Source organism: Schistocerca serialis, chromosome 10 (assembly GCF_023864345.2).
Source record: "Schistocerca serialis cubense isolate TAMUIC-IGC-003099 chromosome 10, iqSchSeri2.2, whole genome shotgun sequence".
Taxonomy (NCBI): domain Eukaryota; kingdom Metazoa; phylum Arthropoda; class Insecta; order Orthoptera; family Acrididae; genus Schistocerca; species Schistocerca serialis.
This window is the reverse complement of record NC_064647.1, coordinates 81,322,156-81,349,540: the sequence shown is the minus strand read 5'-3', so window position 1 is coordinate 81,349,540 and position 27,385 is coordinate 81,322,156.

Below are 27,385 nucleotides of genomic sequence, written 5' to 3'. Positions count from 1 at the left end.
GCACAACAATACGTTACTGTACAGTACTTTCTTCATCACGCCAATAACCATAATAACTATGATATCTATACGCAAAGCATTTCACTTTTGTTTATCATGAGGTAAGTACATTGACTTCTGCAGAACTTAGCTTTCGGAGGACGATAACTACGACACTTCCACAGAGATTATGTTACAAGACGCACAGTTTAGCGCTACAGTACACGTATTTGAGTGATCAATTTTATACTGAAAACATTTGTTTTTAAAGATTTTTGAATTACAAAGAAAGTTTTCCGTGATACATTTCATTCCATTGCTGTAATCTGTAACACCTGAGGGTATAATTACATTAATCCTCAGGGGGGTACACGCCTACTTTGTGTACCATGTGTGTGGCAACCACAAGGAACCCTAGCTAATATGGTATTTGCTTATACAACTTTACACTTCGGTACCATATTTCTCTAACACAGAATTACACAGCTATCTGAGTATTTGACAGAGAAACAAACATTCTTTTTACTACATCAGTGACAGATGTTTACGCATTTACAGAGTTGGATTACTTCACAGTTATGAAATTGTATTTTGTCTGTACTGTGTGAACTGTTCATATTTTTTCGGAATCACTGTGATACTATGAGAGCTTTGAATGATATATTGGGTATGAGATCATGATTTTTAAAGTACGTTTGAGGCAGATGACACTTTTGACATGAGCAGAGAATTTTCTTTAGGTTTGGAATTATTGGAGGAAGCTACGACGATTTTGAGATTTGACTGAGGTGTTATGATGTTATTTTTACGACGACGATGTGTATTATGCTGCTGAGGTATGTTTACGATTAATAGGCTGAGGCTACTATATGAGTTATTTGATTATGCTTCATATTTATAATGACGAAATACTGACGAGTGTCGATGGATACGTATATGTGTAATAAGGTAAGGAATAAGGAGTAGGGATTAGGGACTCTGACTTATGGAAAAGGTTGTTGGAAACCAAGAATCGTACTTTAAGAGTTATGAAATGTGTGTGTATATGCATGAATGTATTACAATGCAGACGAAAATTTTTTGGACACTGTTATATCAATAGCATTTTGTTTCTACAGATTTGCAACGCTAATTCTTGACCTGTGAAATATTTTTATATGACTGCCACGGTAGCGGAAACTACTGTCGTAAATATTTCCGTAAGAAAGTTAAGTGACCACCTGCACGTAATGCGTCGCGGGCACCCAGCTGTCAGACGCCTGGAGAAAAAGCCATTATTGCGAGCCCTTTTCAGCGGCACAGGTAGAACAAAAAAAAAGGGGAGGCCATTATCCTCGGAAATATTTTTACATCTGCACACCTGATTACGACAAGCGTCTTTCTACGAGAGTTGAGAGAATTTCTACTAACTTATGAAATGTCACATGACTACTGAATGATATTTTTATGCTTTGCTTTTCATAGTTGCTTATTTCATTTGACATCTGTTTTCCAGCTGTGTTGCAGCATTGCTTTTATAAAATGAAATGCATTTGCTAATGTGAACACTTTCTGTCAACAGATCTATTAAATAATTATTTTATGATCCACATTCTTTAAAAAAGGAGCACTTGGAAAGGAAAGAACAATAAGAAGGAACTAGTAACTGCATTCATAATTTTCTTTTCAAGTAATTGGTAACTTTTTGGTAGAATAACTTCTTGTGGTGCACCACTTTAATTACTTAGACATTAAGATGTGATTATACATTTGCCTTATCTGCATTGTTATCTTTAGTGTACTATTTTTTCTGCTTGAGCTTTGTCATGTATAGATATAAGTTTTATATTTTTTATATTTGCTGCTGCTGTTTGCCAGGCATAGTGCTACTGAACTTTAATTTGTGTTACTCTGCTAAGCCAATTTTACTACTCATTGATTTTTCATGTTGCTGCACATTGGCTCATATTAGTTGTAATTTTGCATTTTATCTGTTAATTTAGATTTGCTGCTGCTTGCTTTGCAAATTGGCATTTTTTTGTCATTGCTGTTTGTGATAATTTGTTTTGTGCTGCTGCATTGCCTCGTCCCTTAGTTTAATATCTGAGCTCAGCAGATTTAAGTTAGCTTAAGATGGGGTAGGCTATATGAGAGAACGAGTTGTGATGAATTGGAAGAAATGCATTGAGAAGCTGTAAGAAAATGGTTTGGCCAAAAAAAAAAAAGGAAAAAGTGTTTTGAAAGAGAATATGAACCAAAAAAGTAGGGTTTAGGGACAACAGGTTTAGGTAGGATTTTCTTGGAAATAAATAATGAGGTAAGAAATATGTGAACATATAAATACAGAAAGCATGCTGGGATAGGATTTTTTTGGTGGAAACAAATGTTGAAATAAGAGGAAAGATATATGAAGTTTTGGGTTGGACTGCAGTACCACATGTTACACTGAAAACGAACCCTGTCCTTTCCTATTGGTGTTATCCCACTATGTGTTTGTGTACCCTTGTGTAGTTGTTTTCTTCCTGTCTGTGTAGTTTCATAGAATTTTTTCCTCTTTTAATATTAAGCTACATTCACTATGATGAGGAATACTGTTATCCTCAAATCTAATTGGCATTAATAATATGTTATTTACTTTGTAAAGATGTTAGACATTATTCATTCTGTTTAAATGCTCATGTGTGAAGTTGATGTTTCGCAAGTTATTCTGATCTTCTATGTATGTACTCATGTCATAATTCCTGTAACACTGACGTATATGTCTATTTCTATTCTTTTGTAAAGCCTGTACTACAAATGTTATCTATATTGTTATGTTTTTAATGATGTATTTTGTACCTTTATTGTATTCTTATGTTATAAAATTGTAATTGTCACCAGTTCATGATATTATTAACTTGTTAGTTACATTTCACTGCACACGTTTCTGTTGGTCGTAGTATATGGACAATATGTGAGAAGTTGGGACTGTTAGTGTTTGCACGTGTGTTAATAATTCAGCAAGGGACTGGATAACAGCATTGCTGGTTCTAAGGACAATTCCAAACACTTTGTGAGTGCACAAGTGGTGGTTTATGGACTTGCTATATTCTCTGCAAGACTCTTCGATGGTGATTGTGCACCTGCACAGTCGCAACAGATGGCTGCTGGCCGTTTCTACAAGGACTACAGTGGGTCTACACCTTTGCTGACTCACCAGTACCATTATTTCTACAAGGCCTGCAGTGGGTCTGCACCTCTGGTGGCCCACCAATACCGTAATCTCTACCAGGACTACAGTGGGTCTGTTCTGTGATGACTTACCTACCAATATTCTTCAAAACGTCGAATGACTCTGCTGTGGGTTTGCTATATTGTGGCCCATTATCTGTCAGCATGTCAAGAGTCAGCACTGTCTTTCCATTGGAAGGACAACACTACTTCTTCAAGACTGCATGGAAATCCACTACTTCCGTGTGCATTTTCTTTTACTGCTCAGACTTTGAGACAAACACTGCTATTCTCCTGTTATGTACGATTAGGACTGTCTTTAGGGACTGTGAGAAAATTTGAGCTCTTGACCAACGTTGTATCAATAAGTGTGTGCATTTTATATCTTTGTTACTGTAATTGTGAAAAATTTTATCAAATCATTATTGGCCACTGCCCAAAAAAAATTTGTAAAATTTTTTGTGGGGAGCATGGGGGCTATGTAAGTAGGCTGTTTATGTTTTCTCTATGTAAGTAGGCTGTTTATGTTTTCTTATTGGCAACGTTACGTAGCGCTCAATATGAAAATCACTGGCTGTGCTGTGTGCAGTCTGTGGCTGCTTTGCATTGTTGTAATACTCGCCATTGTAGTGTTAGGCAGCTGGCTGTGAACAGCGCGTAGCGTTGCGCAGTTGGAGGTGAGCCGCCAGCAGTGGTGGATGTGGGGAGAGAGATGGCGGAGTTTTGTAATTTTTCATGAACTGATATATTATGACTTGTGATGATATTAAGGTAAATACATTGTTTGCTCTCTATTAATATCTTTCATTTGCTAACTATCCCTATCAGTAGTTAGTGCCTTCAGTAGTTTGAATCTTCTATTTAGCTGGCAGTAGTGGCGCTCGCTGTACTGCAGTAGCTTGAGCAGCGAAGATTTTTGTGAGGTAAGTGATTTGTGAAAGGTATAGTTTAATGTTAGTCAGGGCCATTCTTTAGTAGGGAATTTTGAAAGTCAGATTGCGTTGCGCAAAAAAAAATATTGTGTGTCAGGTTAAGCACAGTCGTGCAGAATTGTTCAAAGGGGAAGTTTCATATGGCGACTATGTAAGTAGGCTGTTTATGTTTTCTTATTGGCAACGTTACGTAGCGCTCAATATGAAAATCACTGGCTGTGCTGTGTGCAGTCTGTGGCTGCTTTGCATTGTTGTAATACTCGCCATTGTAGTGTTAGGCAGCTGGCTGTGAACAGCGCGTAGCGTTGCGCAGTTGGAGGTGAGCCGCCAGCAGTGGTGGATGTGGGGAGAGAGATGGCGGAGTTTTGTAATTTTTCATGAACTGATATATTATGACTTGTGATGATATTAAGGTAAATACATTGTTTGCTCTCTATTAATATCTTTCATTTGCTAACTATCCCTATCAGTAGTTAGTGCCTTCAGTAGTTTGAATCTTCTATTTAGCTGGCAGTAGTGGCGCTCGCTGTACTGCAGTAGCTTGAGCAGCGAAGATTTTTGTGAGGTAAGTGATTTGTGAAAGGTATAGTTTAATGTTAGTCAGGGCCATTCTTTAGTAGGGAATTTTGAAAGTCAGATTGCGTTGCGCAAAAAAAAATATTGTGTGTCAGGTTAAGCACAGTCGTGCAGAATTGTTCAAAGGGGAAGTTTCAACAACCTATCATAAACGAACTGCAAGCCGGCCGTGGTGGCCGTGCGGTTCCAGGCGCTGCAGTCCGGAACCGCGGGACTGCTACGGTCGCGGGTTCGAATCCTGCCTCGGGCACGAATGTGTGTGATGTCCTTAGGTTAGTTAGGTTTAAGTACTTCTAAGTTCTAGGGGACTGATGACCACAGATGTTAAGTCCCATAGTGCTCAGAGCCATTTGAACCATATTGAGAATTGTAATTCGTGTGTTGAAGTACGCCAATCACGTTGTAGTGTATTTAATGAAGGAACACCTGAAATTTAAGGTATAGTGAGTATGGGAATATAAATTAAGTGTAGCTTCTAAACATCATGAAAATAGTTGCTGTACATCGAAACGGGTTGAAGTGAAAGATATTCGCACAGCTGATTTACTTTCTATAAACTATTTTTTCAGTTACGAAATTCTTGAGTAGCTAGGCCCTCTATACTCTGCTACATTCGCTTATCTAGCGTTAATGTGGTTGTTGAACTGCTCAGTGTGACTCACCATCCATGTGTCGCAAATAATAAATAAATAGTAAATACGTTGGACAGCGGCAGGATTAACAGAATATTCAACTTTTTTGTGAAGGAATCTGGAACAGTAAAAATGTGCCGTCTTTTGCGTTAACACAGGCAATCAACATCAGGCATGTAAGTTGCTGCGATACAAATACATAATTTCATTAGACAACCACAAAAAAGCTGCGAACTTTGAACAGCTGTATAACAAAGGAGGTGTAGACGTATCCACCGTAGAGGCATTTACATGTCATGCGAATGTGGAACATGTAGATAAATTTTATCCCGACAGGGAACAAATCTCAACAGCGGAAACTGGCGTGCCAGAGCGGTCAAAATGAGAAGAATTACTACTATTACACTAAGATGTTTGCATAAAAATAAAAATGATAATATGTCTGAAGCAGGGGAGACCGCGGCACGTTTACGCAGAGCACTTTCCTTGGGAACAATTGTTGCTAGCGTGCTGTCGACAAAGGAAGATCGCTCCTGACATCTGCTGAGGGCTCTCACAAACTTCAGAGCACGAGTTATGTGAACGCCTTAGCGAGAACAACGTATTTGCGTTCTTGTGCAACGTTAGCAAATTTTGTTACCCGGTCATCAGTTGCAAATAAATTTCACTATGATTTAACGGTTTCGACACACAGAAGCCTACAAAATTAGAGATATTATAAATCTTTATACCTTGGTCACACGTTTGTGTGATGTACAGAAACATATTACAGAAACTTGCTTGATATTGGTTCAGCAGATGTCAGTGTCTTCCTCATGGAGCATAATGGTATGGTATGTCCAGAAATGTACATACTATATGTAATTATTTTAAAAAACTGATTGACATTTAGAATAACTGAATCACATCTATGTATCTGTTGTGCTAGCAGCGAGGAACGTATATAAATTATATATGAAAATACAAAAAAGATATATAAATAAATATATACGAAAAGTATGGGCTAATTTTCACTTTCTATACGAGATAATATGCAATCAAAATAGTGTCTGTTTTTCAATGAAAGTTGATCATTCAACAAATCTTCCACAACAGATACATAGATGTGACTGATATACTGTAAATTATCAGTCAGCGTTTAAAATAATCCTGTCCGAAACAGCGCTGCTGCTACGGTCCCAGGTTCGAATCCTGCCTCGGGCATGAATGTGTGTACTGTCCTTAGGTTAGTTAGGTTTAAGTAGTTCTAAGTCTAGCGGACTGATGACATCAGATGTTAAGACCCATAGTGCTTAGAGCCATTTGAACCATTTGATTTTAAAATAACCACATACAATAAGTACATTTCTGGACATACCATCGGATTACCTTCTACTAAGAAGATACTGACATCTGCTAAAGCAATATCAAGTAAGGTGCTGTCGTAGCCAAAGTTTAATAAGGTATAATATCCCCAAATTTGGTAGGCTTCTGAAAATGACGAATTAATTTGTCGAAACCGGTAGAGCAAAATAAAATTTATTTGCAACTGAGGACTGCTTTTTATCCTGAAAAAATAGATAAATATTCGTTCGTTTACAAGCGATTATTCTACTTTACAAGGCACATTTGTTATTTATGAGGGTATTTTTGTTCCGTCATTACAACTACAGGAAAGTGCGTGTTTTTCTCATCAGACGAGTTTCATTTCATTGATGTAAAGCATCGCCAGAGGTCTGTCGTTAAAAAATTTACAATTTGATTTGTTTTCTAGATAAAACAGTTCGCCACTACTGTTGTTTCTAAATTAACTCAAACATGGCAATGGGACACGTTTGCGCAGTATTTTGCATTGATATCCTGATACCTCAGTCAAGGAAACTTCAAGACAACGCAATCTAAAAATGAACTCACAGAAGAATAAAAGACGGAAATAGTTAAAACAGCTATTACAACCTATTTAATCTCAAGCAAAGAGAATTAATTTCATGAGAGCAGGACTGACAAGGTCAGGAAATAGCTAAAAGCAAGACGAAGGAAAAATATGGATAGGTATGCTTCCGATATCATTAGTGCTCTGCCCAAAGGTATATCTCCATGCTCTCCTGTCTTCTGCCACCCTTTCCTGGTCCGCTTATTTTCCGCTTCCCTTTATGTCGTCTGCCGTCTTGTACCTATTTTCTCCTCTCATCCTGCTCTCATAAGTTACCCCTTCCAAAGCCTCGTCCGGTTGTTCTTCCTTTCTCTTGTAACGAACAGCAGTCTGCTGAAGAGGATGAAAATCGCCTTTGTATTTACTGCTAGAAACGATACAATCAATCAAAACAACTAAGAATGAGTCCAGTGCTTTAGATGTAAAACGTGGGTTCACGACTATTGTGCGATAGGAAACACATTTTTTGTGCGCATAAACTACAAGTCGGATAATGATGTCAACAGGCCTTAAATTAACACTCAAACTTCTGTATGGGCCATATTAACAGGTGTACTGGCAGTAAATTTTTTGTATTTCACCATGTTAATTTACGTAAGTAAGCCACTAATTTTGTTTCCTGCCAACAATTCACATTTTGAAAGCTTTAGCAATGTGTTTTTTTTTAACTCATAATTGTGTCTATGATACGCATAAACGCGCGCCCATAGGTGCGTAAACTTAGCCGCTGCATGTTTACACAATCCATCTGAGCCTATGTAAAGTTATTTTCCACTCTTAAATGAAATGTTGAGTTGGAAGTATATATATCAAGTTATACTTTAATAACTATTTTATGAGACCAAACAAAAAAATGTAACCAGAAAATTTTTGAAGTCCCCTATATAATACCCACACAGCGTAATGGGAAAAAATTTAGTTACAAAATGTAACCGCTACTGTATGAATTCCTCGTTGTGGAACAAATGGCACAATTTTAGTTATTTATTGACGAATGTGGCAATAAAAGACTAGAAAATGTGCAATGCTAAATCTGTATCAAGAGAAACTGAATGTTCTGATCCATCAAATATGTACCATTATTTAAGTTTTTATTTTTTTTCCCAATCGTTTAATGTCGATAGTGGTTACGCAGTCGTATGTCAGGGAGTGTTATGCATACCTACAAATATAACATTTAAATCACTATAGAGGCCATGAAAATGGATACTTTTGATTGTACCGAATTCGTCTTTCTCACTGATGCATTAACAAACAAAATGTAGGAGGAATATTTCGCTAAATACACCCTTGTGCGTATTCTTATTGATCTAATTTTATTTTTACTGTCGCACATTCGAGACAGACATTAGTAATGCGCGGTGTGCCCTAGTGATAAGAGTCGATTACTGCTAATAGCCTCGAAGTCGTTCTTGCATACACGCAAACGCCTAGGTCTAAACCTACGTCGCCGTCAGACCCTTTTCAACCTTCAGACTCTTTAAATGAAGCGCTTGGCGAACAGCTGTGTCGTAAGAGAAGTGTAGCCATTTGTGTGTGCGTACTGCACAATAGCTATATTGTAGGGATGGATATATTTTTTAAAATATTGATGCATACTGTATCGATGTCTAAAACCGACATCGATATTGCCTGGACGTATATATCGATATTTCGAAGCTTTCAGTACTTTAAGTACTTTAAGAAAAGTTGATCGAAGCCACACAAATATTTAACACAGATTTAAAAATTTACAAATACTTAATTATACCCAACGTCAACCAATAAAAGACACACAGTGTACTACAAAATTAATTGTTTACAAAAAACTAACTAATGAAACCAATTATCATAACATACAGACATTACCAGAACTCTTTGTTTAAGATGTTCCCCCATCAGTCTACTTCGGTCATCTGGCACGAGCAAATTTACTAAGGAAGCCAGTATTCCCATAGTCCATTTTCTTTTAAATACCAGAGCAGTAATGTGTGTGATTTTTGTGTCGAGTGTACGTTACTTTTACAGTGCTTCTAACTTCTCTTGACCCAGGCAGTCAGGGGGTAAGGGCAGCGCACATTTTACCTCATAGTTTGGAGCAGCGAATGACAATTTCCATCATTCTCATGCAGTGCTGTCACAAAATACGTGCGTTTTTCACCTTGTACGAATCGTTTGCAGTGGTAGAAACGACACACGGAAGTAATAAGCTTTTGTGAATATGCAGTATAGGTACATTTATGTCCTGTCTGGTGCTCATTCCTAGTACTGAAAATGAAACTAAATGTAGCCCGTCGTAAGACATTTACTGTCACATTGCAAAGATTGGTAGTAGCTTGAATGGCCAAGAAATCTGCTGATGACAACTATTGTGCCTATGACTCACGAAATGACAGACAATAAAAAAATCTCTTTGATATTTAACGTTAATCGATATATCTACAACTTAAGTATCGGCGATATATACCGATATTATATTGAAGAAATATCAATATTTAGATATATCGATATTTTCTGCCCGTTCCTACTCTATTGTTCTACAGTCATAACTCACAGTAGCTGCATATTTTTCGCAGATGTCTGGGTTGCCACCGAAGAAGTGTTGATCGATAGAAATCTTCTCACCATTTTTTAACGACTCCATAATGGTGTTGTGAACACACGGAGACAATGAAAAATATTGAAAGACAAATCAATTTTCCGTCCTGGTTGTTCTACAAACACCGTTATTTATTCCACTGTCGTAGTAAACACGACCGAGAACCACGTTCTTTATATTGGTTAACGCTTTAAAATAACATTACTGTGGTAGGGGCATATGTAAGTTGTGTGCATCGCTCAGAGCGTTCCTCATCTGTGGTTGATTCAACACTGTCCAGTTTACATAAAACAGCCTCACTATTATACGAGGCGTGTTTTTTTAAGTAAGTACTGTTTTGAAATTTAAGAAAGACATTCTAAGATATCTCAATAATTTTATTTTTACATGAAAGCCTGTACCTTAATATACGCACTGACGCCATTACAGTCTGATTCTTCCTTGTTTACGTTGCGTACTGAGTTTTTAAGATGCCTCCGATAATCGTGAGTCCCGCCGACTGTGAAGTATGGGCTGTTATAAGATTTCTTAGTGCTAAAGGCCTAAAAGCGATCGATATTCATCGTGACATCTGTGCAGTTTACGGAGAAAACATCATGAGTGATGGAATGGTAAAAAAGTGGGTGAGAGCATTTAAAGATGGCCGCACAAATGCGCATGATGGACAACGGAGTGGGCGTCCTTCGGTCGTTAACGAAAGTTTGGTGCAGGAAGTGGACAATAAGGTTCAAAAATGGCTCTGAGCACTATGGGACTTAACATCTATGGTCATCAGTCCCCTAGAACTTAGAACTACTTAAACCTAACTAACCTAAGGACATCACACAACACCCAGCCATCACGAGGCAGAGAAAATCCCTGACCCCGCCGGGAATCGAACCCGGGAACCCGGGCGTGGGAAGCGAGAACGCTACCGCACGACCACGAGATGCAGGCTGGACAATAAGGCGAGAGAAAACAGACGCTTTACGATTTACTCCTTGCGGGATGACTTTTCTAATGTTTCTCAAAGTGTTTTGTTTGGCATAGTGACAGCACTTGAATTACCGAAAATTGTGCGCACGTTGGGTACCGAAAATGTTGACGGATGTGCACAAAACCAAACGTTTAGACAGTGCATTGACTTTCCTTGAGCGGTACCACAACGACGGTGATGATTTCTTAAATCAGATTGTTACGGGCGATGAAACATGGGTGGCCTACGTCACACCAGAATCAAAGCAACAGTCCATGGAAGTTGAGCAAGGGCATCGTTTTGCTGCAAGACAATGCCCGTCCGCATGTGGCGAATCAGACCGAAGATCTCATCACATCTTTTCGATGGGAAACTCTGTACAGCCCTGATCTTGCGCCCAGTGACTACCATCTGTTCCTGCACTTGAAGAAACACCTGGGCGGTCAGCGTCTTCAAGACGATGACGAAGTCAAAACAGTACTTATGTAGTGGTTAACGAGTCAGGCGGTAGACTTCTATGAGGAGAGTATACAAAAACTGGTACAACGTAATGACAAGTGCCTCAATATTGACGGAAATTATGTAGGAAAGTAGATTAAGGTACAGGCTTTCATGTAAAAATAAAATTATTGAGATATCTTAGCACGTCCTTTTTAATTTCAAAACGGTACTTACTTAAAAAACACACCTCATATCTTTCTTCGATGTGTTTAACGTTATCACCATATCTGTATTCCACATCGCATTTACAAATTTTTTCTTCGTTCCGTCACATCATACTGTAAGTTATTCTGTAAAATGAAGTCAAAACTTTAAAAACAAACATCTTCAAATACTTGATACTGAAAACTTCCACAAGGTTGACAAGGCTGTAAGGTGTCATACAATAACATACATGTAATTGCAGACTGTCTATGTACTTTCTTACAACATGTATACCATTCCACTTCCTCAAACACTCGGCTAAAATTCTCTAAAAATCCTGTTTCCTCCTTCAACACGCTGTCCTGTTATCTTTCAACATGAGTGTATGTTTTCATTTTCTCCACAGCATCCATAACTCTGCTCCGTATCTAGTATTTATGAGGGCTTAAAAAACAAACGTCGTCCGAAGAGGCTTTAAAGGCCCAACGATACCGACCGGTCACCGTGTCAACCTAAGACCGCAGGCATCACCATACAGATACGGAGGGGCGTACCGCTCTCCCGGCCATTGTCAGTTTTCGCGACTGGAACCGTTACTCCTCAATTGGCCTCAGAATGGCTGAGTGCATCCCACTTCCCAGCAGCAAACCCGGATGGTGACCCATCCAAGTGCAAGACTATCCCGACAGCACTTAACTTCAGTGATATGACGGTAACCGGTGTTACCACTACGGCAAGGCCGTTGGAATTTGTAAGGGCTTGGTGGCCTGAAATAGTGTGAAAGATAAAGTATATATACCGGGCGATCAAAAAAGTCAGTATAAATTTGAAAACTTGATAAACCACGGAATAATGTAGATAGAAAGATAAAAATTGACACACATGCTTGGAATGACACAGGGTTTTATTAGAACCAAAAAAACAAAGTATTGCTAGACGCGTGAAAGATCTCTTGCGCACGTCGTTTGGTGATGATCGTGTGCTCAGCCGCCACTTTCGTCATGCTTGGCCTCCCAGGTCCCCAGACCTCAGTCCGTGCGATTATTGGCTTGGGATTACCTGAAGTCGCAAGTGTATCGTGATCGACCGACATCTCTAGGGATGCTGAAAGACAACATCCGACACCAATGCCTCACCATAACTCCGGACATGCTTTACAGCTATTGTTGAGGAATGATGGTGGAGATATTGAGCATTTCCTGTAAAGGACATCATCTTTGCTTTGTCTTATTTTGTTATGCTGATTATTGCTATTCTCATCAGATGAAGCGTCATCTGTCGGTCATTTTTTGAACGTTTGTATTTTTTTGGTTATAATAAAACCCCATGTCATTCCATGCATGTGTGTGAATTTGTACCTCTCTATCTACATTATTCCGTGATTTATTCAGTTTTCAAATTTATACTGACTTCTTGATCACCCGGTATATATGGTTTTTAGATTCTTTTTCAATGAGTATTTAGAAGCGAAAGGTCCATCATTAAGGTATTCAATATTCACGTGAGGCTTTCCGTGTTGGACTGGCATCTTGTGAGATAAAATTGGTAGAAATAATTTGTTTTGTTTTTTATTGTACACAAACGTATCGAGAGACCACCGAGGGAAAAAAGTCTAACATTTCCTTCTTAACTGCCAAAAAACATTGAAAAATAAACGTGACCGAGGCTTAAAAATGTACTTTGTCTTCTTGCGTCGAATCTGACCAACTGGACATCTCATAAAAGAATTACTCAGTGGACGTGTCATTTGGCGTAAGGTTCTTCTTTCAGTATGCCCAGTGTTTTTTCATTCTCTCGCTCTGCCGCTGATTTTGTTCTTGCGTGAAGATTTTTCCACCTTCACTCTAATTTTCTTGAAAACCCTTAACAGATTTTTATTTTGATTCAGAATTTTTCTCTGTTTTGAACGTGTTCATTAATGTTCGTCTCTGCTAAGTCTTTCTGAACATCTTTGATCCGTCGACTTTTTTGTACTTTTTGTTATTGACACATTGGAAACTTGCAACTCACTCTATGCAAGTTACTCCTTGTTGCCGAAACAGATGTCCTATCACCTTGTACTTCCTTTTTCTCAGTACTGGATATGTTCCTTTCCTCGCCGATTTTACGGAGAACCCCTTATATTATTTGCCCACCTAATTTTCAATATTTTTCTTCAATTCTGTCCTTATCCTGTTTTCTCACTGTCTGTGACTTATTTCCGCTGTGGATAATTTATTTCCACGCAAAACTGTGCTACAAACTTACTGGGTCAGAACTTACTTCCTCATATCCTTTTGAATAAGAATGCCCGCTTCACCTATGTTAGTATGGTTTTTATTTCTTTCTTTCCTCCGCCATTTGTCATTTTGCTTCCAAGGTAGTAGAATTCTTTCTCTTCGTCTACTTTCATTCATTCACCAATTTTGACATTAAGTTTTACTACAATCTGATTTCAGTAGCTCCTCATTACGTTCGTAGTTGTTGGGTTTGGCCTGAATCGATAATCAGTGCTCGTTAGACTGCTCATTCCATTCACTTTCACTTTGAACTTTTATCTCAGCCTGAATATTTTTTTATTTCCGTCACCGTTCCTTCCGTGTGTGCATTGAATTGTAGCGGCCGACGGTTGCATCCTTGTTTTATTCTCTTTAAACCGAGCACTTCTTTCTTTGCTTCCTCTTGTCTTATGCGTACATACTGTTTCATTCTTACCTGCCAATGAATACTGGAAAAAGTGAGTAAAGTTGAGAAAGCGCAATTCTATTAAAAAGAAAGTGTTGTATATTAGAACACATGCTTTACCGCGCAACTGTCGAATCATCTACCGAGAGAGGTGGTTTGCTAGAGCCTGAGAGTGGGACTTGGTGGAAGCGACGTGTTTAGCGCTGCTAATTAATAAAGCGAAATACTGCAACAACAGCTGGCGAGCGCGACTCGCGCACGTACGCAAAATGGCGTCCCGTGGCGGCGTGGGGTGTATTGCGGCCGAGGGAAGGGTGGCCAGCATGGCGCGGGGTGGTTGCGAGGGGAAAAAGCAATGCTGAAGGGGTACTAGCGTGGTCTGGTCGAAACTCTGTAGCACGCGTTTATCTCGAGGGTAATCGCAGGCAGCGAGAAAACTGTAGTGGTATTCAGGAATGTTATTTTTCTCTGCCGAAGATGGTATTACTGTTCCTTTCTTCCATTCATCACCGAAAGTCGAAATGCAAACTCTCATTCAAGTCCCCATAGGGCAGCTGCCTAGGGACTTGCAACACAAAAATTTAAAATAAAAAGGTCTTCTACGGGAATGTAGGTTTTATCGGTAAATTTCACTGATGACTTCTTACGTGCTTATCCGTCAAGTCTCGGTGTCGTGTTATCTCCACGTTTCGTCGAGTTTCCTACTTGTCACCTTCAGAGGAAGTCTTGAAGCTATTCCGGATCTTCTACCAGTAGAAATGAGTTGCATGGGATCGCTGGCTTTCCCGAGGAATTACACTGATAAAATCTTCTCGGTTCATCAGCCGAGCAGTGGTGTTTCGACGATGTCTTACTTTCCCTCTTCAGGAGATAACCGAAGGATATTTCGTCAAAGCCGGCCGGAGTGGCCGAGCGGTTCTAGGCGCTACCGTCTGGTGCCGAGCTACCGCTACGGTTCGAATCCTGCCTCGGGCATGGATGTGTGTGATGTCCTTAGGTTAGTTAGGTTTAATTAGTTATAAGTTCTAGGCGACTGATAACCTCAGAAGTTAAGTCGCATAGTGCACAGAGCCATATTTCGTCAAAAAAAGTCTGATTTAATACCGTAGTGCAGGCTTTCTTATAATTGCAAAGGAGGGAGACGTAACTATGTTGTATGGGCTTATTCGGCCGAGATGTTCATTGTAAGCTTAGCTCTTTTCTTAGTCAGTCAACTCAAGTATTAAAATTGGAAAGTGAGTATAATACACACCGGGCAAGTTACCCACGCTATACTCAGCCAGTCTTCGAGAATGAGAACACTTAGCTACTTTCAAAAAAACTTTATACGTAATTTCAAACATTTTCTCGCTGACACCCTCCAGAAAATTATGAAACACAAAAAATTAATGAGTTTCTAAATTTTCGCTGGTCTTGAAGTAAGACGTAAGTATCAGGTATGGCGTTTTAGTTCATTACTTCTTTACTAGGAACTACATTTGCAACACACTGTGTAGATAGTATCCATATATTCAACTGAATATACCTGAAAAATGGTATCATTGTATGCACGTACTTCGAGAGAAACAACGTTTTGTTCACGGGAGCTCGATTCTCTAAAGAATCGGTGGTGGGGTGGGTACTTGTTTGATCTAAACCTTGACCCATAATATGACAAATACCGCTTTCCTAACATTGAGGTCGCTCCAAGAATGTGCTAGTCACTTGTGATCAAAAAAGCAAATTGGTGAAAAGGGAACGCTTACAGGTTCACTACGTTGGGCTTTTCTGTCTCTCTGCCCAATTGTTCCTCAGGAACGGGAGGAGGTATCAAGCTGAAATATATCTCAAGTACTAATAAGATCTAGGGTCTCTTGATGATGTAAAAAAATTAGGCTTCTGAGTCAGTGAAGACGATAAATGTAATATGTTTTTCTACTCTCAAACTGACTTATGAAAACTTGCAGAAGAACTGGTGCACACTGGGGACACGCAAGTCGCCGAAGTGTTGTTCAATAGAACATGTCGCAGAGTCATACGAATTTATTACTATTATTTGCGTACATAATTAAGTTTGTACGGAAGCCTCAGCGCCAAACCTATCCGCAGTTGCCCCGCTATTTCAGAACCGAAGTTGATCAAAAGCGTACTTCGAACCTCTGTGTTAGAAGGCATGCTCTCTCTGTACTGTAAATGACATTTTCAGATGGCGAAATTATGAAGATACCATAAGCAGTGTCTGTAACATCAAGTTTAGGAGCAATTAGCTAGTAAGATTAATTAAAACTTTCGTTTTAATACTGATTATATAGGAAAGTATTGTATTGGAATTACGTAAAGGTAAAATTTTGGTCGGCTGAGACATTATGTTTGTTATCTTGCTTTTACTAAACAAATTTGTTTGTTTGCAGATTCAAATCACGTTCATAAACTAGAAATACTGAATTTTTCGTAGACAAGAATATAAATGTTTTTTTTTATAAATGTAATTGCTCATAGCGATGTTAATGAACATCATAATAATATCAATTATTTTGGTTTTTTAATCACAGCAATTCATTCAATCTTAAGTTGCGTATGATATTTTATACAATGAAACATAGACCTTGAAAGCTGCAGCATAGGACTTTTATTCGAAAATTGCTGGAAGTGCTATTTCTTGCAGTTCAGTTATCATCTCAGGTTCAGGGTAATGTTCTATTGATCCTGAATATGGGGCTGATGTAGTGTTAGTCTCCTTTGTTTTTCCAATTTTTTGCATGATTTTGAAAATTTAAGACCTAATTTTATGACAAAAGCACATACATTTTACCTTGGTGACGCTGAGGTAAGCCTTTTATTCCGCCGACCATGGACACGTAGGAGCCAAAATGCACCTTTTAACAAGTAGAAATTTGGAAAGGGAGAAGAAGTAAAAACTTTGAAGCTTGCCAAAGACATTGTAATTGTCAGAGACGGCGGAAGACTCGGGAGAGCACTTGCATGGGATACACAGAATCTGGAAGAAAGACTTATAGGGTGATATCAACAAAATTAAACGAAAGTAATGTGCAATGTCGTGTAATTAAATCAGATGGTGTTGAGGGAATCTGATTAGGCAATGAGACAGCAAAATTAGTAGATGAGATTTGCTGTTTGGGCAACAAATTAATGACGGCCGACGTTGAGCGGACATAAAATGTAGAATGGAAATGGAAAGAGAAGCGTTTCCGAAAAAGATGAATTTGTTTACATCGAATATAAATCTAAATATGGTGACGTCTCTTCCGAAGTCATTTTCGTGGAGTGTAGTCTTGTACTGAAGTGAAACGTAGACGAAAAACAATTCAGATAAGCAGGCAATAGATCCTACTGAAATGTGGTGCTGCAGCAGAATTCTGATGATTGGATAGCTAGGTCGGCTAACTAATCTCCAGGTACTGAATCGAGACGGGGCGAAAATAATTTCATGCGATAACTTGATCAAAAGAAGGGACCCTTTAACAGCATACGTCTTGAGGCGTCATGGAAAGCAATATCAAACCAGCCTTCCGACTAAAGACCGCTACAACTATGACATAATAAAATGGGAAATATTTCTTTATGGATGTTTAGGTCATTAAACTTATATTCAGTATAACCACATTTCGAAATGCTAATTATGGATGAACTTATAAATTTTTCAAACTATCATCTCAGATACCTTAAACAAGTTTCGCAACATTTAACGAATAAACCGTTCAATTTTGCTAGGTGACTGTGATGCACTGTTTCTGTCTAACATAGTTATTCACCCACTTCCTAAAAAGAAGTTATGTAAATATATCTTGTGTGGTGTGCCAGGCAACTCTGCAAAGACGAAAGTAGATGATTAAATAATGACGAAGGTGACGAATATGCATTGTAATACGCCACGCGATATTTGCCCGTTTGAGTATTTTGCGAGCGGCTCCAAGGCTGTTGAAAATTATTAAAAGAGATGTGCGTGCTACTAAATAAATTTATTTATCATGACAAAATTGTGTGGCTGGCTGTGCACAACGCCTCAGTTTCCAGCTAAACGTAACGATTTAATACACGAAGTGTTTTGTGTATGAAGTAGAACTGCCTTATTATGAGAATGTGGTCCTCCCTGTTTCAGAGTATTAAGCGTTCCTTATTACCGGAGAGGCACTGTATTTCATCGTAATACGCTTTCCACTAATTTTTAAACATCCTGTTTTGGTTGGCAGGAGAGCCAACACCGTGTTACTAGAAGGAGGCCGAAATGCACGCGTTTTAGCTCACGCAGGCTGGCGTGAGGTCTGGAACAGGACAAGGAAATTAGAATTTAGAAAAACGGACGTAGCTGGTGGAATACTTAACTTTAATCCGTTAATGAAGAACGTCGGTCTTGCCGGTACATGATTCACACTATCAATGGTTACTGACAATGGCGCCTTGCTAGGTCGTAGCAAATGACGTAGCTGAAGGCTATGTTAAACTATCGTCTCGGCAAATGAGAGCGTATTTTGTCAGTGAACCATCGCTAGCAAAGTCGGCTGTACAACTGGGGCGAGTGCTAGGAAGACTCTCTAGACCTACCGTGTGGCGGCGCTCGGTCTGCAATCACTGATAGTGGCGACACGCGGGTCCGACGTATACTAGCGGACCGCGGCCGATTTAAAGGCTACCACCTAACAAGTGTGGTGTCTGGCGGTAACACCACACATCCCGTGAGTGCTATGAAATATGAAAAACGACTGTATCAAGACTATTTTTGAAATTAAACCCACTGGAAAACTTTGAACTCTCCATGGTGTTTTGAATGAAACATCGTGATGCAATTGTTGCCCAGTCAACGAAGACCAAAAAACGTCGGTCAGAGGGAAAAATTGTGTAGCCGCTCACTTTTGCACAGTGCTAGGAGGGAGTGACATGAAAAACATACTAAAAATCGTGATCTGTGGGATGCGAGCGTTGGGGGTGGGGGTGGGTTTAAAGATCACTGTTTTATTTTTTCTCGCGGCTTTACTGCCCGTAAGAGTTCGGGCACTGTTAGTACACCAGCACGTAAGAATATGGTCAAATGGCCGGTGAGCCTTAACTATATATATGTGAAGATGGTATCCGTTCTTTCGGACATGCTGCTAGCGAAAATTCTATCCAGTACGAAACTAAACTACATTAAATTTCCTACAAAATAGGTACTACTCATTTGTTCTCTAGGGCTATTAGGCTCCGCGTTCAGGGGATCGAAATATTGTTCTAACGGTATAAAATTAATTTTTATCTGTCAAAGAAGTGGTTTAAAAACAAACATTAAATGAGTGAGCATCATCTAAGTACAGTAGAGCCATATTAAGGGATGCATTGTGTTCCTAGGGTGTAACAGTGCGGAAGGGGGAGATATGTAGTCATCCAATAAACTGAAAATAATACCACCATATAAACAAGTACTCAGTGAATTTGTTTTGTCTACTCACGCGAAGGGACTTGGCCGGAAATGATGAGGAGGTATAGTCTGCAGCTCTCATGGTGGAGAAAGGCATCTTTCCTAGAAGAACACTAGAGCTGCCATACAGAATTACTGACGGTAAACCCCCCTACAGCAGTGTAGAACAGTGTGCAGAGATCTGCGTACATCCTGTCCATATGCATTACTTTGCGTTAGTGTTATTATAGTTGGGCTCACGAACGATGGCGGTCCAGTCAGGCTTGTTCTGCGCCCCTACGTCATGCATTCTCCGACAGCCAATGAGGGTCCAGTAGTGTTCTGAGCGCTCTGCTCTGAATGCCGTAGCTAATGCGAGCATTAAACGTGGTCGTACCCAATTGTTTAGCGAATTTTTGTTCTATTTGTTTGCGAGCTGTCATCGCTGATATTGCTGCGCACTGCATCGTCAGTGATAAGGTGCACTGTGGACGGTCCACCTAACTTTGTTAAACACCCTGCAGTTGCTTCCTGTGACGTAGTGGGGTGGATGGAGTGGGGCATCACCTGTTCAACCTTCAAGTTGCTGACATCCCCCCTGTTACACTCCTGGAGCAAAATGTATCCCTCAATGCGGTTCTACTGCTCTTAAAAGTGATTCACACATTTAGTATTTCTTTCAAACCCGCTTCTTTTAGACATTGTATGCCGTCAGAACAATGTTTTTAATAATCTGCGATTTTTCCATCCCCTGAAAGCGGTAAGTGTTAGTCCTAGAAAAAAATTAATAAGACATTTTTGCAGGAAAGGAGTTTAATTTTGGACTGTGAAAAATTTTCACTAGGAGCCACGGTTTTCGTGTTATTCGGGGAAGAAAATTAACCTTTAAATACACTCCCACCCTACGTTCACACCGCACTAGTCAAGATTTTTAGTATATTCTTCACGAAATTCCTTTCAAGCACTGCGCAAAAATATATGACTACACAATTTTACCCCTATTTTCGTTCGTCGCTTGGACTATTGTGCACCGGTCGGGGTAGCCGAGCGGCTCTACGCGCTGAAGTCTGGAACCGCGCGACCGCTACGGTCGCAGGTTCGAATCCTGCCTCAGGCAGGGATGTGTGTGATATCCATAGGTTAGTTAGGTTAAAGTAGTTCCAAGTTCTAGGGGACTGATGACCTCAGAAGTTAAGTCCTATAGTGCTCAAAACCATTTGAACCATTTGGACTATTGTGCTTCATCAAGACATTAAGTACTCCAGTCCGAAAGAACAGATACCATCTTCATACATGTTCCTATTCTCAGTGAAAGTGAAGACGAATTGCGGAACATGCCTTAAACCTACGAAAGATGATAGTAATAAGGAGCTGAAGAAACGAGAACATCGAAAACCTTAACATCAAAATTACGAACCATGCAGTAGATGAAGTTAAGCAATCCTGCTACCTAGGAAGCAAAATAGCGCGTGACTGACGAAACACAGAGGACATGTCCGAAAGAACAGATACCATTTTCACATATACAGGGTGTTACAAAAAGGTACGGCCAAACTTTCAGGAAACATTCCTCACACAAAAAGAAAGAAAATATATTTTGTGGACATGGGTCCAGAAACGCTTACTTTCCATGTTAGAGCTCATTTTATTACTTCTCTTCAAACCACATTAATCATGGAATGGAAACGCACAGCAACAGAACGTACCAGCGTGACTTCAAACACTTTGTTACAGGAAATGTTCAAAATGTCCTCCGTTAGCGAGGACACATGTATCCACCCTCCGTCGCATGGAATCCCTGATGCGCTGATGCAGCCCTGGAGAATGGCGTATTGTATCACAGCCGTCCACAATAAGAGCACGAAGAGTCTCTACATTTGGTACCGGGGTTGCGTAGACAAGAGCTTTCAAATGCCCCCATAAATGAAAGTCAAGAGGGTTGAGGTCAGGAGAGCGTGGAGGCCATGGAATTGGCCCGCCTCTACCAATCCATCGGTCACCGAATCTGTTGTTGAGAAGCATACGAACACTTCGACTGAAATGTGCAGGAGCTCCATCGTGCCTGAACCACATGTTGCGTCGTACTTGTAAAGGCACATGTTCTAGCAGCACAGGTAGAGTATCCCGTATGAAATCATGGCGGTGAATCGAGGAAGTACAGTTCATACTGACGAAACTAAAATGAGCTCTAATATGGAAATTAAGCGTTTCCGGACACATGTCCACATAACATCTTTTCTTTATTTGTGTGTGAGGAATGTTTCCTGAAAGTTTGGCCGTACCTTTTTGTAACACCCTGTATATAGTTAAGGCTCACCGGCCAAGTGACCATATGTTACGTGCTGGTGCAGTAACAGTGCCCGAACTCTTACGGGCAGTAAAGCCGCGAGTTATGAGTATAATGGGCAGGGGCACTATGAATATGGTGCTGGACTAAGTTGGGAATGTGGGTCTCACGGGAGGCGTGCCAGAGATAAGTTCCTGACTGGAAATGGGCATGTGTCCGAAGATGAGCGATTTGCTTGTGACCACCACAATCGTCGTGGAATACAGTACAGAGCTGCATCACATCCACGTCACAACAAATGTTCAACTTGTTCTAGGGTTTGTCTCAATACGCTTAGTCCGCCGTCTTCCTTCATGTTCATCTGTCTGAAAGGGCCCATGATCACAAAAATCCAAAAAGGGCTTGAAATGTGGGTGGTATCTATGAGGGCGGTATTTGTATTTTTATAGCCGTGCTGCATCTCGACCATTTCCATCTGCGCGGCCGTACACAAACACCATCTCAACTTGTTCCTGACATGAATACCGGATCATTCTGCTACTTACAGTACGTTGCTTCAATCAGGCAGCATGCAACACACATGGTTCACTCTGCACATGGTCAGAAGAACTGTTATTCGTCAGCGGCATCTAACGATGCATTTCGACACACATGTTCATGAAATGATTTTCTTGCATTTCCAGTCAGGAGTATGATCCCATGGTTTTTCGGTTTCATTAACATTCATCCTGCATATATTGGGCAGTGGGGACGAAGGACCGCCTTCCTGTCTTACACCTTTTTAATCCGAGCACTTCGTTCTTTGTCATATTATTAGCCTTCCCTCTTGTTCTTGTACATGTTGTGTATTATCCATGTTGACTAGCTGTGTAGCTTGGTTAGAGGAAAGACAATTCTGTACTTTGTAACGTTGATGCATTAATTTGTTCTGAAAGCGGTGCTGATATTCAAGACAATAAAAGCGGGTTAAAAGCTGTGAGCTATCTGGGGAAGTTAACCTTGCATTAATGAGCAACTGTTTCACCAGGTATCCAGTCTAGCTTACCAAATTCCCAACCAGACTAACATTAATTATAATCTTTGTTAAAATTTCAGCATATTAAACTTGATTCATAGCTAAACTGGTGCCTTATTTAGGATTGTGAAAATGTGAGTTTGTAATCTTACGGAACACATCAAATATGAAGCCAAGATTGGGAGACTGCATACAACACTGCATTCATAAAATAATACCTGAAGAACGTTGAAACATATGCAAGAGGAAATTAACCACAACCAACCGATTCAATTTTCACCCAAAGAAGTTACGTTCGTAGCACAATCCTGTCCATCATGAAATTACCACACACTGGTGTACTAAACTGATACTAACTCTCTGTGAAATCTTCCCGAAAAGAATAGCTGAGGGCAACTTTGATGATTACACCACATGCTTCACGTGGTCAACTTGGTTTTCACAAAAAGTGTATCTCCACGATAATTTTGATAATTAAAATAAATTACATCGAAACACAAATTACAAAAGAAAAACCTCGAACTGGTTACTATCGTCTTATTATTAACCTGATGGGTCAAACAATTGTATAAGCACGTGGTACTGGTCTCACAAAGTACACCCCACGTGGGTTGAACATATAGAAAAGTTGCTATATTGGAAAATATTGTCAAGACGAGACGTTATAATCTCACGCAAATTCGCATTTAAGATTGATGATCTTAGAGTTACGGATCATCCTGGGTCCCTACTGAGGGTGCTTAACCGATACAAAGGAAGTGACCAGAGAGGCAGCTTCTTATACCAACATTACAAGGGACGGACAGGACCATACTAAGAACAGAAACCTCTTTGCTTTTAGAAAGCGTAGCTACCCGTTCCGACGTTGGTCCTACTGTTCTCTAGCAGACAGGCTTGTCTGCTACCATCCAGCATGCAACTAGAAATACATTTGCTCATTCATCCTCTCACACAGACGGAAAGGGGGATGACAGTATCTTATCATATACACTATATAAAAGAAAGCGGATGTAGGTTCTGTATGACACTGTGTGACATGAATTACATATAAACTGTGTTTTAAAGTGTAGTAGTGTGACAGATCGTTCTTGATTATGTGTAAAAGTAACACGTTCCACTGCTCAGTCTCCTCCCAGATAGTCAGAAATGTGGTGTCACCGCCAGACACCACACTTGCTAGGTGGTAGCTTTAAATCGGCCGCGGTCCATTAGTACATGTCGGACCCGCGTGTCGCCACTGTCAGGGATCGCAGACCGAGCGCCACCACAAGGCAGGTCTCGAGAGACTGACTAGCACTCGCCCCAGTTGTACGGACGACTTTGCTAGCGACTACACTGACGAAGCCTCGCTCCTTTGCCGAGCAGATAGTTAGAATAGCCTTCAGCTAAGTCCATGGCTACGACCTAGCAAGGCACCATTAGTAACATTGCATGTATCTAAAGAGTCTCACTTGTATCACCACAATCTCCAGATGTACCAAAAGGATGGATTAAAGTTAAGTATTCCAGAAGCTACGTACTTTTCTTTATAGCATTCATAACGTATCCTGTTTCAGACCTCACGCACCATGCTTTGGCTTAGCGCGTGCCTTTCGGCTTCCTCTCATTGTGTCTAGGCTGTCTTGTCTAGACACAACAAGAAACATGAAAGTAAATTTAGAAGTGGAATGTATGCCGTAAATGACAACAGTTTTAAGAAATTAACATGAAAGGAATCCAACAGAGACCTTTCAACTTCCTCGAAAAGCACCCTGCCTAGTACAGCACAGAAGTGTTTAAATCAACCATAGGGTTGAGTGTGACTTTACTTATCTACTTGGAGAAAGAAGAGCCGGTCTGAGGACGCTGCTGTAGGTCAGTACATGAAGAAGGGACACGGACAGCACAGACGGCATGCCCCTCTACTGGCAAGTAGCGCAGCTCGGGCCCGGAGGTCGGCTGGCGCGGTCATCAGGGCGGGCAGGATGTATGGGGGCCGCGAAGGGCGAGGTCAGCGCCGGCTCCTCTTCCAGTTCCAGCGCTGCCCTGGACAGGACGCCGGGGGCGCCTCGCCTTATTTACGACGTCGTTACGGCGGCTTCCGGCGCCCCCTTTCCATTGCCGTCCTTTTTGCGTTTCCTACTTGCTCCCTGCAGAGCGACTCGGGGGGAAAGTTCCGCACGCGACAACTTGGATGGACTTGTTTTGCGGAAAACACTCGTCGGGTTGCTACACTGTCCAAACGGGGGAGCAGCGCACCGCATCTGTAGTGAATTTACGACACTTGTCACCAATGACTGGAACGTATCATACGGGCTTTCTCGACAAATATCACCAGAAAATCTTCTCGATGTATCAGCCGAGTCGGTGGGGTGGGGGGTTTGTTGTCGCAATGTTTCGATGAGTTTCGGGCGAAGTGTCCGGTTCATTAGTCCTTGCCCATCACATCAAATGTGTTCGTCCCCAGGGTGACTGTATTGAGAAACAAACATGTACACATGAAGAATAAAGATGTAGAATGTTAATAAAGTTTTGTTTCGTTGACGAAAAGTTGACAAAAGTATTGTCCCAGGCTTCCACATACTGGACTCCATAATTAAAGATGCTGTAGAAATTAGAATGTGTTTGAAAATCTTCTACCGTGACATTGGGTATTATCTTAGCGGTACGTGCATGCAAACTCTCTATGTAGAGAAGAGCCAGAGATATTGTGGCAGAGTTTACGCTACGGCGGGGGCGGTGGCGCCACCAACGCAACGTTGACACCATCTGCGACAGCACGACGTAATTACCGACCAATGAGAAGCCGTCTTTGGCCCGTACTAGAGCACCAAAGCACCAGTTTTGACAGTCAGTTGCTCCTGACGAAGACGGTGGGGGTAGTCGTCGACAGCTTGAGGTTCTACCCTGAACTGACGCGACAAGAAATCCGGGAATGTTTTACACAACTGTGCCGTCGTAAGAGACTTCGTTCTCGTTAGTAAAGTTTGTCTTATTTAAGAAGCTTTAAGAGCTGTGACATAAATAGCTCGGAGACGTTACTTTGCAGCAGGCCCTCGCACGAACTCTCAACAGGAGACGGTAATCTGGGATGATTAGACGCAGGAAGGGCATGTCATGATGACAAATGATAGAGGGCTCTAAAATTTCACGTTTGTGGGTTTGGACGTACATTAACTTCATATAGATAGCTTTGGTGAATCAGTTTTGTATAGATTTGGGTAATCGCTTTCCTTCGGACTGAAGACCTCAACAACGTCTGCTATTTTTATTTGTGTCGATATTTTGTGTATTGTATCTTGTTGAAATATTTTGTCGTAAGCTCTCTGAGGGCTGACGTTGAAATCGTGATGTTAAAATGCTTTGTTATGCGTTCTCTAACACAGAGAAACTAGAGTTCCATGGATAAGTGGTTGGTGAAGAAAAACTGTTTCGCTGCTATAGGTTACCGCTGCTTGTGGTGTGTGATTGTTCGGAGTACTATTGTAACCAGAACTTGGGAGGTACTGGTTGACAGGACGAAGCTTACCAGGATTTCAACATCTTCACCTACGTTCCGCCTTATGTGTGGGTGTGAAATCTCATGGGACTTAACTGCTAAGGTTATCAGTTCCTAAGCTTACACACTACTTAACCTAAATTATCCTAAGGACAAACACACACACCCATGCCCGAGGCAGGACTCGAACCTCCGCAGGGACCAGCCGCACAGTCCATGACTGCAGCGCCTGAGACCGCTCGGCTAATCCCGCGCGACTCCGCCTTATGTTTTGCGGCGGAGGGTAATGTTGTGCACCACTGTCACTCCCCCATCCCCTCCCCCCCTCCTCATCATGTAGCGGACACTTCCCACGAAGATACCGGGGGGAAGCGTCCGTGTGGGCTAGAATTTCTCTCCTTTTAATATAGTGGTTGCCTCTTCGAGGAACGTGCGCTCTCGGAGCTTTAACAGTGAGACTCACTGTGACTCACACCGCCTGTCTTGCAGCGCCTGCCTCTGCAGTTATGCGAGCATTTCAGTGACGCTTTCACGCTTACTAAAACAGCTGCTCTTCCTCGGATCTTCTCTGTTCCCTCCATCAATCCTATCCGGTAACGGAGGCATGTCGCCGAGTAATCTTCAAGTACTGGTCGAACGAGGGTTTAGTAAGCTACATTATTTGTAGGTGGACCAGATTTCTTGACGGTTCTTCTATTAAATCTCTCTGGCGTCTGCCTTACCTGCTATTTCTTTTGCGTGGTCGTTCCAATAAAAACGGCTCTGAGTACTATGGGACGTGACATCGGAGGTCATCAGCTCCCTAAGCTTAGAACTACTTAAACCTAACTAACCTAAGGACATCACACACATCCATGCCCGAAGCAGGATTCGAACCTGCGACCGTAACAGCTGCGTGGTTCCCGACAGAAGCTCCTAGAACCGCTCGGCCACCGAAGCCGGCCGTTGTCGTTCCACTTCAAATCTGTTCGCACGCATACTCCAATGTATTTAATGAAGAAATTTGCTTCCAGGGATTGTTTGACAGTAGTATAGTCACACGATAGTGGTGCCTTGTGCCTAATTATACGCAATATGTTGCATTTGCATGTCAACTGCCAATCCCTTCACCGGGCATCGATCATTTGCAGATGTTTGTGCATTTAGATACAATTTTCTAACGGTGCTCCTTC